Raw genomic sequence first — 13,101 nt, forward strand, 5'->3', positions numbered from 1 at the left:
GCTAAAATTAGATTGTTCATAAAATATTAAGCAGAGACATTAGTGGTTGCACACCATGAGAAAGAGATCTTTTGGATTTATTTCAAATGGGATTAAACTGTGATTTCCAAATTCATTATGTAAATTCCAACTGGATATTTATTTGAACTTTTCATGAATGTTTTATACTTAATATTTCCAAAGAGGAAATTTTGATTTTGTTTTCCAAATTTTGTTCCCATTGTTTGCTCTTCTTTGTTTAAGCAATGGCACCAATATTTACTCAATTTTCCAAAGCACATATTTCAGGGTTATTTTTTTATTCTCTTCTCATATCAATTTATGATTAATTCTGGCCTTTTCAATCTCCAATAGAAATGTATACTTCCATTTCTACTGGCATAGATTTAACATTGATAACTGTTGTCTATTTCCCTGGCCTACAAAAAAAAAAAAAAAAAACCAACAAGTGTTTATGAGTTGCTTTGTTTCTTTCTCCTCTATTCTACCTTCCCATACTAAATTCGAGCCTTGTTTTACTTTAGTTATTCAAACACCTGAAGTTATTTTATTTTTCAAGGCCTGTGTGCATACTGTTACCTTAAACTGGAAAATTCTTTGCCCATCCTATCTTCGCTTTTCACATGATCTATATATTTCATCCTTGTTATGATTCCTGCTCCAAAAAGACTTCTCAACTTATCTCAGTCATTGAAACATCTTTCCTATATAACCATTTTGCTATTCTAATTGTTCAAATTCTTTTTTTCTCCATAGCACTTATAATTATTTGTCATTATTTTATTTAAATATTTCATCCATCTCTCCTATAAGATAGGGAGACCCCCCTTGGTACAGACAATGTGTATTTTGTTCACTATTTTTTTCCCAGTGTTTGGAATAGAGTTTACTGCATATTAGGTTCTCAAAAAATATTTCGGTGACTTACTGTATTATGCAGATTATATTCCTGCTTCCCTAGGAATAGAATCCAAGGTTATATGCCCCATTACTTTTGTTTTTGTCAGTACATTCTTCTTAATCTGCAGAGGTGGGTAGTAGATATCAAGTAGGCAAATTCATTATGCACCAAGAATCAATAGACCCAAGAAAGATTGAGACATAAAACTGTTCATTGTCAGGTTTAGAATTTTTGGAAATCTCTGATGAACTCAATTGTCCTTGATAGAGTTCATAGGAGAGCTGAGCATATAGGAAGAGTTTGAACCATGCAACCTCACCCAGTGTAAGGGATAGGGTCATGAGATAAGAGCTGACATGAGATAGGGTCAGAAGAGGAAGACTAGACAAGCACATGGATGGCTGTGGAGAGGAAGTAAAAGGACAGTCAGTGTAGGTAATGAATGATCAGGTAGGATCCGGAAGAAGGGAAAAAAATGCTAATACCTTCAGAGTCCTACCCTCTTCCCCAAACTGTTGCCAAAGTTACCTCTCTTCAGGGAACTGTTCCTCCCAACAAAGAGTTATTAATGAATGCCCCCTGGGTCACTCCTTTCCAGCCAGTACCCCAGGAAGGCTCCTTCCCCACCTTTAGGCCCACCTTGTTCACAATGGCAAAGTAGGAACAGAAGGGAGCATAAGAACAAAGGAAATATACAATCTATAAAAGGGGCAGGACACTCCCACTCCCTCAGGCACCAGCTCTGGGTCCAAGCTCCTCTCCAGAGGAGTCTACTATCTCTGTTCCATCTCTTTCTTAAATAAAACTTGCTTTCTACTCTTTCCTCTGTGTCTGGGTGTTCAATCTTCAATATCAGGGGAACTTGTTATGCTCGAATTCAGAACCCCCAAAAGACCATCAGAGACCAAGATTGATGTAAGCAGCAAACTGGTGATGCTGAGAGGCCCGGAGCCCAGGGTTTGTAGCAGTTTTATACACTCTTTGGGGAAGGCAGGGACTTCACATACATCATAGCATCTCTTACCAAATCATCACACACCGCGGGGAAATCATAAAACAACTCTAAAACATGATTAGCACATTCACTGGTGGGAACAAGTTGGGAAAGGGTGATTTGTTAGTACAAGAGGGGGATTCGTTTGACCTGATTGGTTTAGGCCACGTGGGGAGTATGTGCTGACCGACATGGTTTCCCAACATGTTATCAACTACCATAAACTACTGGGAGGGTCATCTGGCATTCCAGGTATTTTCCCTGTCTCATGCTGATTGGTGGTTGCTAGAGGGTTGCTATGGGTCCTCACGTAGCCTGACTGAGTCAGGGACACTTGGCTCCACAGATCTCTCCTCTTATTTGTAGATAAACAACTCAGCAGAGTGAGTATGTGCCTAGGAGTGCTGTGGGTCTTTCCAAGGACAAGAATCAATCCCCCTTCCTTGGACAGGCTTTGCTCTGAGGTAGAGCCTGGTTTTTCAAACTGACCTGGATCCTGGTTGATTCTCATCACCAACACTGGTATTATCTCCATCTAGAAGTCCTTTCTGTCCTGGTCACTGGGAGAACTTCTTTGGGAACAATATTTGACAACATGAAATGAACATAAACTAAAGAAGTGTTTGAAAACATTTAGAGAATATCCACAAAAATTCAAAATTAACCTACATTATGTTTCTTTCTATTTTGACCTCTCCTGAAGCTTGAGCCCTAGAATAGGAATTTCTAGAAGTGACATAGAAATAAGGAAGAAGGCTGCTACAGAAAGTATGCTAAGATACAAAACATACATTTAAACTGAGAAATGAACTTTTTTGTAAGGCAAGTTATACTATTGTCATTTTGCACAGGAAAGAAAATAGAGCTTATGAGTTGCTTTCGTTCTTTCCCCTCTATAGTCATGAACTAAATGGCAAAGTACTTTCCCAAACTCCCCAGTCCTCCAGGAAGAACTCATTCCCTGTTGTCCTGCTCCTAGAGCGTAATATAGTTTGTGCTGTTTATATAAATTAGGAGCATGTTTTAGTCAGCTTTTTCCAATGCTGTTACTTAAAGACCTGACCAACACAATTGTAGAGGAGGAAAAGCTTATTGATAGCTCACGGTTGGTTTCAGAGGTATTAGTCCAGAGAAGGCAGGCTTCATTCCTTGGGGCTGGAGGTGAGGCAGAACATCCCAGTGGAAGAGTGTGGCGGAGAAAAGGAGCTCACAAGGTGATCAGAAAGCAGAGAGCAGAGAGAGACTCCACTCTCCTGAAACAAAATATGTACCCCATAGCCACGCCTCCAATGAACCCCTTCCTCCAACCACACCCCACCCCAATCATCATCCAATTAATCCCACCAGGGATTAATTCACTGATTAGGTTAATGCTATAATCTAATGTTTCTCCTCCAAAACTTCTTGCATTTTCTCACACTTGAGCTTCTGGGGGACATCTATTTCCAAACTACAACAGAGTACATTTTGCAATACAACATTTTAACTACAATTGAAAATTCAATAAGACAATGATTGCTTCTTAATCATTTTCTTTTCTTTTCCCATCATCAGTAGTAGTGTTCAATAAGTGGTAATTAAAACAAATAATCAAAGATTAACTGCCACAATTCAGTCATACAATAGCAATTTTCGTTTTGTTTCTAAACATTTCAATACTGGTCTGTTTGCTCTTTTTTCCCATGGTTTTGTAAGGGTCCTGCGAAACGTCGGAGAAAGAGACCACCAAGTGACCACTCATGCAATTGGCAGAAGGCGATTTATTGAACCAGCATGCTGGGGCTCCGTGCCCACTCAAGAAGGGAAAGCAGCCCAGAGCCCCGAGCAGGGGCTGAGCACTGCTTAAGTACACTTTTTGGGGAGGGCGGAGGGCTTTGTATACATCAGAACAAATCATCATGAGGCGCGGGAAAATTGAACAACAACTCCTAAACATGATTAGTTCATTCATTGGCGGGAACAGGTCAGGCTGGAGTGATAGGTCATTCCTAAGAGAGTACACATTCAAACTGATTGGTTCAGGCCCTGCAAGGCCTACGTGCAACCACACAGACCCCTTCAGTTATTAAATAACCAGAAAATCAGGGGAAATGTTTACTGGGCGTTTCTAAGCATTGTCTTAACAGCTACAGAAATTTCAGGTTTTGCAGGTAGCATAGAAACCTAACAATACCTCCTTTACATTTTAACTCAGACCTTGCAGCTTAGAAACTTTTACAACACCCTGTCTTTTACCCTTTAACTTTTACGCTTTAACTTCAATTTCTTTTACCCTTACAGTTTGAGTTTTTAATCAAAATAGGCAGAAACTAGCTCTCTCAAACCATATGAAGAAAAGTGAGATTTGCAAGTTTCTAAAACTTGTAAATAATATCACAGTACTTTGTGAGTCTGGAAAAAGTATTTTTGAGTTAGTTCCAGCAAAATTGGCTGATATCAAGTTGGTATAATATGGCAGTCTATTAGATTGGCTAGTCATTAGGAGATACTTTCAGTTTAGGAGGCTATGATTGAGCCTCATGAATTCAGCCTCATGACCTATTGTCATTCTAACAAACCAATCCTGTTTTTGGAGATAGAATCAGGGAACATCCCATTTTTTTTTTTCATATTCTAAATCATACTCTAATCTCCAAGATCAACTGCTAATTTATCTATTGTCAAATATTTTGCCTCATAATGAATGCACAGAAACCTATTACCTGAGTTCATTTCATACAGCCACTTTGGCCTAATGGTACTTGTAAATAAAGTCTTTGCATAATGAGCAATATTTATAAAAGCCAATTATCACTAATATGTGTGACCTTTTGGCATCAAGTAGGTTAATAACATTTCAAATGTGGACCAAATTACACAGGGCTAAAATAAAACTTAGATATGATAAAAAGAAAGTCTTCTCTATACATAAAAATGAAGGTTATTTTCTATTTTGGCTGAACTTTTAAGAAGTATTAATTAGATATGTGATTTCAATTAAAAATTCATTCTGGCCTATTTTCAAATAAAGAACATTAAACAGGAATCATGTGAAAATGGTTAACTAGATATAAGAGCCTTATATTTACTAAGTAATGTCTAATGAAGCAGAATTAACCTTAACATTAAATCCTAAGGTTCAGATATTTCAAGAACATTAATTTGCAAAATACCATATACAGCTTATCTAAAGATTGCCACGAGGTTTTGATTTTTTAGGCAGGGCACAATGGCACGTGCCTGTAATGCCAGCAGGCTGAGGCAGCAGGATGGCAAGTTCCAAGACAACCTTAGCAATTTAGCCAGGCACTAAGCAATTCAGTGAGACCTGTCTCTAAATAAAATACAAAAAAGGGATAGGGATGTGGCTCAGTGGTTAAGTGCCCCTGAATTCAATCCCCAGTACCAAAATAAAAAAGATTTTGAGTTTTTGTTGATTCATATGCAGTCAATATTAATAAACTATAATTAACAGTAATAATACTTAATCCATTTGAATTTTGACTTAACTTTTAAAATGACAATAATAAAGTGATGCCATATATTTAATTCATTTTTTATTATGTTATCAAACTAACTTAATTTACCTAATGCTGGTATAACTCCAGTTCATTCTATTAAGGCACTTTCGTTTTCTGTATATTGTATTTTAAATTGTTTATTTACAGTTAGGCTGCCATATTAGATGATATTTAGCATTATAATATATGGGATAACAGAACTGATTCTGTATTGTACAGTAAAGTATTAACAAGATATACTGGGTCTAACTTTTGCTTCACTATTATATTCTATCCTATTTGAATTATTAGGGATCAAAATTCAATTCTCCAAAACAGAAATAGAATATCAAATATTTTTCAACACTGATAATATTACCTACCATAGGTTTGCTTTTGTCTATCTGGTCTAATCCTGGACTAAACTGCCTAGGTAGTTAACTGCTCAGAATAATCCACTCAGATCTTCAGCTGTCTCTTCACTTTTTAGTGACCTTAACCCCATGTGACCTGAATTTTCACAATTACTGAGTGAATACTATTCACACCTCTGGCCTTCCACCCTGGCATCCCAGGCTGCTATTTTATTTCCATTCATCAATGATCTGTGTAAATTATTTTCTTGCTGACAAAATCACATATCCAATGTTCTCAACACTTTAGTTTGGTAACCAATAACTAATGTAGCAAAATAAGTATAAAATATTAATTTTTAAACACCTGGCAGCTGGACACAAAGGTGTATGTCTGTTCTTCCAGCAGCTCAGGAGACTAAAGCAGGAGGATCACAAGTTCAAAGCCAGGCTCAGCAACTTAGCAAGGCCCTGAGCAACTCAGTAAGACCCTGTCTCTAAATAAAATATAAAAAGGGGCTGGATATTTGGCTGAGTAGTTAAGTGCCCCTGAGTTCAAACCTCAGTGCCCAAAACAAAAATAAACAAACAAAACTCTGGTTATGTGCAAGCCCACTAGGAGATATGTGTATGTTATGGAATATTACTTTCTAAACACATATGAAGTCTGGTGGTGAGGTACAATATATAAAGTAAAGAATAATAAATGCTGTAACTATAAGGTGATGCTGATGTTAGGCCTTATTTATGATTCCTGATTCAATGATTCTTGCTGCTCAGATATTTACAAAATGATTTTTCATATAATTAATTTGATATCATGAATAAATTATACTTTATTCTTTGTACTGAAAAAAGGTTCTACAAATGAAATGTGAACAGTTTTGGGGAAGGTTGGGAATAAGTCAAATGAGTTTATTTAAACACAGCAAGTAATGAAATTTCTAATAAAATCATAAAATGTCTACATTGGGAAGCAATAGTAAGTCCTAGAAATAAGATCAAAACTTGCACATTGAAATCTGATTATATGTACTCAGACAAGGTTAGCTGAGTCCATAAAGGACAATAAAACCTTATCATGAAAAAAAAATGTTACTGTAAGCATATCATATTAGTGAAAATAATGTTCAATAAACTAATACAGCATGACACAATCAGAAGAATCAATCAAAAGTATGAAAGTTAATTCCACCATCTTTATATAAACATAAGTATATTTAATGATGAAGACCATACACTTTGAAGGTAGAATTTAAACATTGTCATGGGCTTTAGTCTTTCATCATGAGAGATAGGAGCTTTTAGAAGAAGATTACAAAAGGAAATAATTTAGGTCAAAACAGGTTTTTAAATAGCTTCAAATACCCATTGTTTAAGTATTACATCCATGTATAGTGTCATCCGTCACTCTTTCGTAGATTATTCCCCTCATCCTGACAATCTAACAAGACTTTGTTTTTATCATCAAAAAGCTTTGTCAAATGTGCTAAAAAATATATACTATCTAAATTGAATATAGCAAGTAATGATGTCAGTAATTGTATTTCTGCCCCAAATGTTTCTTTTTTGCTCCTTTCTCAATTTTGTAACTTTTCAGATTGCTTCACCAACTTTTTAAGCTCGAGGTCAGTAGGCTGAAATGCTCAGAGACAGTTAACTTATAACTCAAAGCCTGAAAGACTGTATCATACTCTCTCAGAGGGATCAAACATCTTTAAAAACACAGCTGAAGGGCAGAGGGGGGGAAAATGGGTCAACATTTTTGTGTTTGTGCTATTTTCAGTGGAAATATCCCTTTTACCAAAAACCTCTGAACAGCAGTTAGCTATCAGTTCTGTAGGAGTCATCACATGGCTAAGAGCGAAACACAAAACTCATGGTGGAGCAGAGGAAGCCGTGTGTGCTGGTGTTAGTGAGATGGTAGGCCTTGGGCTCTGAAGGGCACCCTTGGGACAACAAGCCCCTCTATTCTCCTCAAGCTCTGCATTCCTTCCTTGAAGCATTCATCCCACGCATCCCAACACATGAAATCTTTTCTCTACATCTTTTGTTCTTTTTTTCAGATTTTTGTTGAACTATAATATAAAGAACTTATAAGTAAATTTGTAAGTACAAGTTATAAATCAATTGCTCAGTCTTCACAAACGGAATGGAACTTTGTAACCAGCATCTGGATGAAAAACAGAGTATTCAAATACCCCAGAAAAGAGAAGTACTATGTTGAAAGGAACATTTTTATAAAAGAAGCATGGGTATGTTAATTACAATAGAGAGGAGAAAGGTAGTACCTTTCCCAGGTATATGTGTGTAATGACTCTATGATACACCATTTCCAAAAGTAGGATTATGGATAACTTCCTAAGGCATATTTTTGCAATTGTTAAAAAGCTATTGTGATAATTTTGCAACACATTTAACTAAGGCTACTCTAATAGTTTTATCACCTAAAAGATCTGTACAAACTCAGACTCTAGGGCCTACTACCAGATGATGCTCAAGTCAGAAGAGGAATGAGGAAAATATTTCATTTCTCTTCTGGACATAGATGGACATATATATTCTGACGAAAACTCAGTTGGGTTAACACACGGCCTCTTTCCAACTTTTCTATTTTTTCCTCCATGGAGGGAGTAACTGATTGATAAATTTTGGACAAATGAAGTCGGTGTGCTATTAGGAACTCTGCCCTTGTCTTGGAAGCAAGTAGAACTGGTTTTGTGAATGTGCCACACAAAACCTATCACTGAGAAGGGGCCACCTTGATGTAATGCACTGCTGTGGTTGTCTTGGAATTTCTTAATAATTTTCTTTGAAATTGTGTTCAGAACGTGCAGTCTGGTGGGAAAATGGAGCTGGCATGTGAGAGAAGGAGATAAACACAGTTTGCATTCCCATCATTGTTGTTGTCCTGTCAGCCTATACTATTCACAGTACCCCATGAGCACAGGGCTCCTGTGGACCCTCCATGCACAAGAGTCCAGCATGATTCAAAGTGAGATCAAGGTATGCCTGTTAACATCTTGCACTGAAAAGGAGAGATGCTGATCACCTCCAGGGGCCAGTTTTCCTTGACAACCAGAGCTTCCTTTGAATGCAGAAAGAAGACATTCAAAAAAAAAACAAAAAAAAAAGGCAAAACTGAAGAAGCCTTTCATATCCTTTATTATTCATATTACCTGTCTGTATTAGGCAACCACTGCACTAAAATGATGATACAGAAGCAAGGGAGAAAATAAAGTAACCCTAAGATTGTGTTTCTCTTAATGATTCCTTATTCATCAGTAAGCCAAACGCAGAGCGTGGTAGAGTGTGAACCTATGAAAAAGCAAACTAAAACCACTAAATTAGCTTTAGGCATCATTTACACAGTTGTAGTACAAACAGATTACATATGTATGTAGGAGTTGTACAATTTCGATAGTTTTTATGACTGAATTAAATTCTCTTTTCACTAATAATTGGCATAATATAAAAATAAATTGTCAAATTTAGGTTAATAATTTAAAATTTTACTTTTTAACTAGAATGGCATTAAATGACAAAAATTACTATAACGGAGAAAAAAAGATCATGCAAAAAAAGGAAAAAATATGTCTCAGGACCTGTAATGGTATTTTTCCATTTTTTTTTCTTTTTCTTTTTACCCAGCAACACTCAACTACTGAGCCACATCCCCAACCCCTTTTTTTGTATTTTATTTAGAGACAGAGGCTCACTGAGTTGCTTAGGGCCTCGCTAAATTGTGGAGGCTAGATTTGAATTTGTTATTCTCCTGCCTCAGCCTCTCGAGCCACTGGGATTATAGGCATATGCCGCAGCACCTAGCCATTTTTCCAACTTTTTAAACAAGCAACCATCCATTTTCATTTCGCACAAGGCCTCACATAGACTAGCTGACCCTGGAGGCAAGGATTCTGCTCTGTCCCTTCGAAGAGCGCATCCAACAGGGAAGCCTGCTATTATGACTAGGTGGGTAATTCTACTTCTTTTCCTGATTAAGCAAGACATTTGATGTTCACACTGAGCTGTATTCTCCAACCTCGTTTTCCTAAGTAATAAACAAGGTATTTGGGATGTGTTTGCTACTTTTTTATTGTATTTTTCCATTGGTTCTAAAATCAAGCTGGAAAGAACAATGCTATTTTTTGAGCCTTCACAGAGACCCTACCTAACATCTGCATGTGGGAAGATCCACAGATGTATCTGATTAATTCCCACCTCCAGAAATGATGGAATCTTCATAAAATTCATGGGTTGTACCACAGTCAATTTCCTTATGCTGAAATTATACTTTGTGAAAACCAGGTGAAGTTGTACTTGTGACTTGCTTGTTCATTCTTTTGCAACTTCCTATGAGTCTATAATTATTTAATAACAAAGTAAAGATAATAATAACAATTACAAATTTATTAATTTTATTTTAATGAAACTACTGCATGTTGGGTATTTGCCTGAACCAAATAGCATTTAACTTAATAATAACAGTTAATTGTTAGTACACTGAATATGTGCCAAATGTTACATTAACACTGAATATAGTATGAGTAATGCTTAAGTAGTGGGTGTCCGATGAAGATTTGAATAAATACATAAGTTAACAGGTAAATAAATTGCATTATTTCAAGCCACAAAAGCAGATAAGGCACTACTGTATTTTTATAGCCATTGAAAGGAACAAAATTACAAAATGTGTTTTATTTTATTGGCTGAAAAGAATTAGTAATACCACAGAATTCATAATAAGATTTGACTTGAACTGTTAGTTCAGTGCTAAGCTACTGTATTTATTTCCCAAAGTTCAAAAATAATTTTGATTAAATTGCAACCATCTTTCAGGAATATGAAATTCCAATTATAAAGTCAATATTAGTAATTTCCTTTGGTTTGTATTGAACAACACACTGATTCATGAAACCAAGTGTTTTAATAACCATTTCCATTTTAAAGCAAGATAACCAACCAATCTCTGTGTTCAATAAAGGCCACTCCTCAAAAAACGGAATTTTGGAAAACTAATACCAAAGTTAATGGCCTGGTAATTGTTTTAAAACATTATTCAGTGATGTGTGAATTCATTTTTTGACACATAAATAAAATATCAATTGTTATAGTACATGGTTACACTTTGGGAAAAATTAGATTATTAAAAGAGTTCAATTTTGTTGTCAATGTTTGGAGAAAAACATCCCTTAGTAAGTATAAGAATTCAGATTATGTAGTTGTACAATATGTTTTTTATTTTAGGTAACATTTGCCTTTATTACTAAAAAATACAGATTCTATCTATAATTTCAAAATGTTCTACTATATTAAATCCTCACTCAACTCACAAATAGTTTTTTAAAACTTGTGTTAGTACATTTTTTCATTACTATAACAAAATATCTAAGGCTAGGTTACATTACAAAGAAAAGAAATTTATTTTGGCTCATGGCTCTGGAGATTCTGAAGATTCAAGATTCACAGAACACATCTATTATTGGTCTTCTTGCTGCCAGATTCCTGAGGTGCTGCAGAGCAGCACAGAGCAAGAAGAGGGACCATGCATATGGGTGTGTGTAGGTGTATGACTGATGTCCTGCCCACACTTCTTCTCTCTCTCTCCCTCCTTTCCTCCCGTCTACTCTCTCTTCATCTTCCCATAAAGCCTCAGAATTTCAACCATGGAGGCTCTACCCTGATAACTTTATTTAATTGTAATACTTTTTCAAACACTCTACCTCTAATGCACACCATAGCTCACAATGGGAATTAAATTTCAGCACATGGACCATTAGAAGACACAAACCATATCCAAATCAAGCAGTACAGTAAACCATATACCTTTTCTTCAAATGAGGCTTAATTTTGTTTCCATACTTCCATTATAATAGTTTGGCTCAATGCATTCATTCTATCCATGATAACGTTCTCTCTTCTTTATATGTAGCAAAATCACCCTATGTTTTAAAATTTACCTTAGCAATAAAAACTCATAGGGATGATCACCTGTGTGCAAGGAGTTGTGACAAACTGCTACTTACAACAATTTGGTGGATACACTTATCAACTTTACAATTGAGGAGACTCAGTGTTTGAAAAAGGTAAGTAATACATTAGTCAGCTTTCCATTGCTTGACAAAATACCTCAGTTAGGTAACTTAAAGAAAGAAAAGTTCATTTTGACTCAAAGTTTCATAGATTTCAGTCCACGGGTGGATTGTACTATTGTTTCAGGGCCTGTGGCAAGGCAGAAAATCATGATAGGAAGCCTGTGGTAGAGCAAAGCTGCACATCTCAGGGTAGATGTAAAGCAAAAGAGAAAGACGTGGAGAGTCCAATGAATTAACTTGAACTAAGCCCTATTTCTTATAGGTTTCACCACAGGCTGATGACCAAGGCTTTATCATATGGACCTTTGGAAGATAAATTTAAGATCCAAATTACAATAAGCAGCTAGCCTACAATGCTACATAGTTCAAACCCAAAACATTCTATGTAAGAAATGTGAGTACTCAGTTGCGGAATATATGTGGCTACATGGGAAGGGAGAGGGGGACAGTCATTCTCACCAAGGTGCTAGGCATGTGAGTGAGACCAACTGGTTTTCTCAAGATCAGAGCAGGTGCTAACCAAGCCAGCAATTAATCATAGTCAATGTCACATGGAGATAAATAATTTTTTAGTTGAGCCATTTCTAAAATCCCCACCCATAAAATGACAAGATCTAAGAAAACATAAGCCCCAAGAGAGTCCACTATCCAGCTAACCTTACCAATTGATATGTTAGATGGTAGAGGCTTACCTTCTTCCTTCTTTAATTTACTCATTTCATTAAGAATGGAAAATTAGAAAATTATCTGCAAGTTTGACAAATAAATCACCTTATTTTTCAGTATATTAAATCTTGTCTCTTTTCTGGAATTCTATTTTAGTTGTAGTATAAAGTATGTCATTCTTTATTTAAAGATTTAATTATTCTTTCATTAAAGTTTTCAAAGCTAAGAGAGTGAAAACCCTTTTGAAGTATCCTTAAAATATACTTTGAAAATAATGTATGTTCTTCTATACTTTGGAGTCCTAACATCAGTTTGATTTCCCACATAGATTGCTAAAATGGTGCTATCCAGAGTACTAAACACAATCATTTTTACAACTCCCAGAGGTAAATTCCCAGCACAAAAGTCAAATTTTGAAAGTAATTTAGAAGTTAAATTGAAAAGCCAGCAATATGTCAAACTAGGTCCACCTTATTTATTTTTACTTTCTCTTCTTTGATTATGTTTATTTTTGCCTTCCTTTTCCCTTAAGGAAATATCTGTGTTACTCAGTTTTTTAAATGATAGCTTCTCTAATTAGTGCAGACAATGATTTTTAAATAAGAAGTTAGGA

General features: G+C 35.8%; 1 pseudogene; it reads left to right on the forward strand.

Annotated features, from left to right (window-relative positions):
• Window positions 1–2,086: 2,086 nt before the first annotated feature.
• The window catches only part of LOC114088079 (60 kDa heat shock protein, mitochondrial-like), a 37,422-nt pseudogene continuing 26,407 nt past the window's right edge, over window positions 2,087–13,101 (forward strand).

Source organism: Marmota flaviventris, chromosome 2 (genome assembly GCF_047511675.1).
Source record: "Marmota flaviventris isolate mMarFla1 chromosome 2, mMarFla1.hap1, whole genome shotgun sequence".
Classification (NCBI taxonomy): Eukaryota; Metazoa; Chordata; class Mammalia; order Rodentia; family Sciuridae; genus Marmota; species Marmota flaviventris.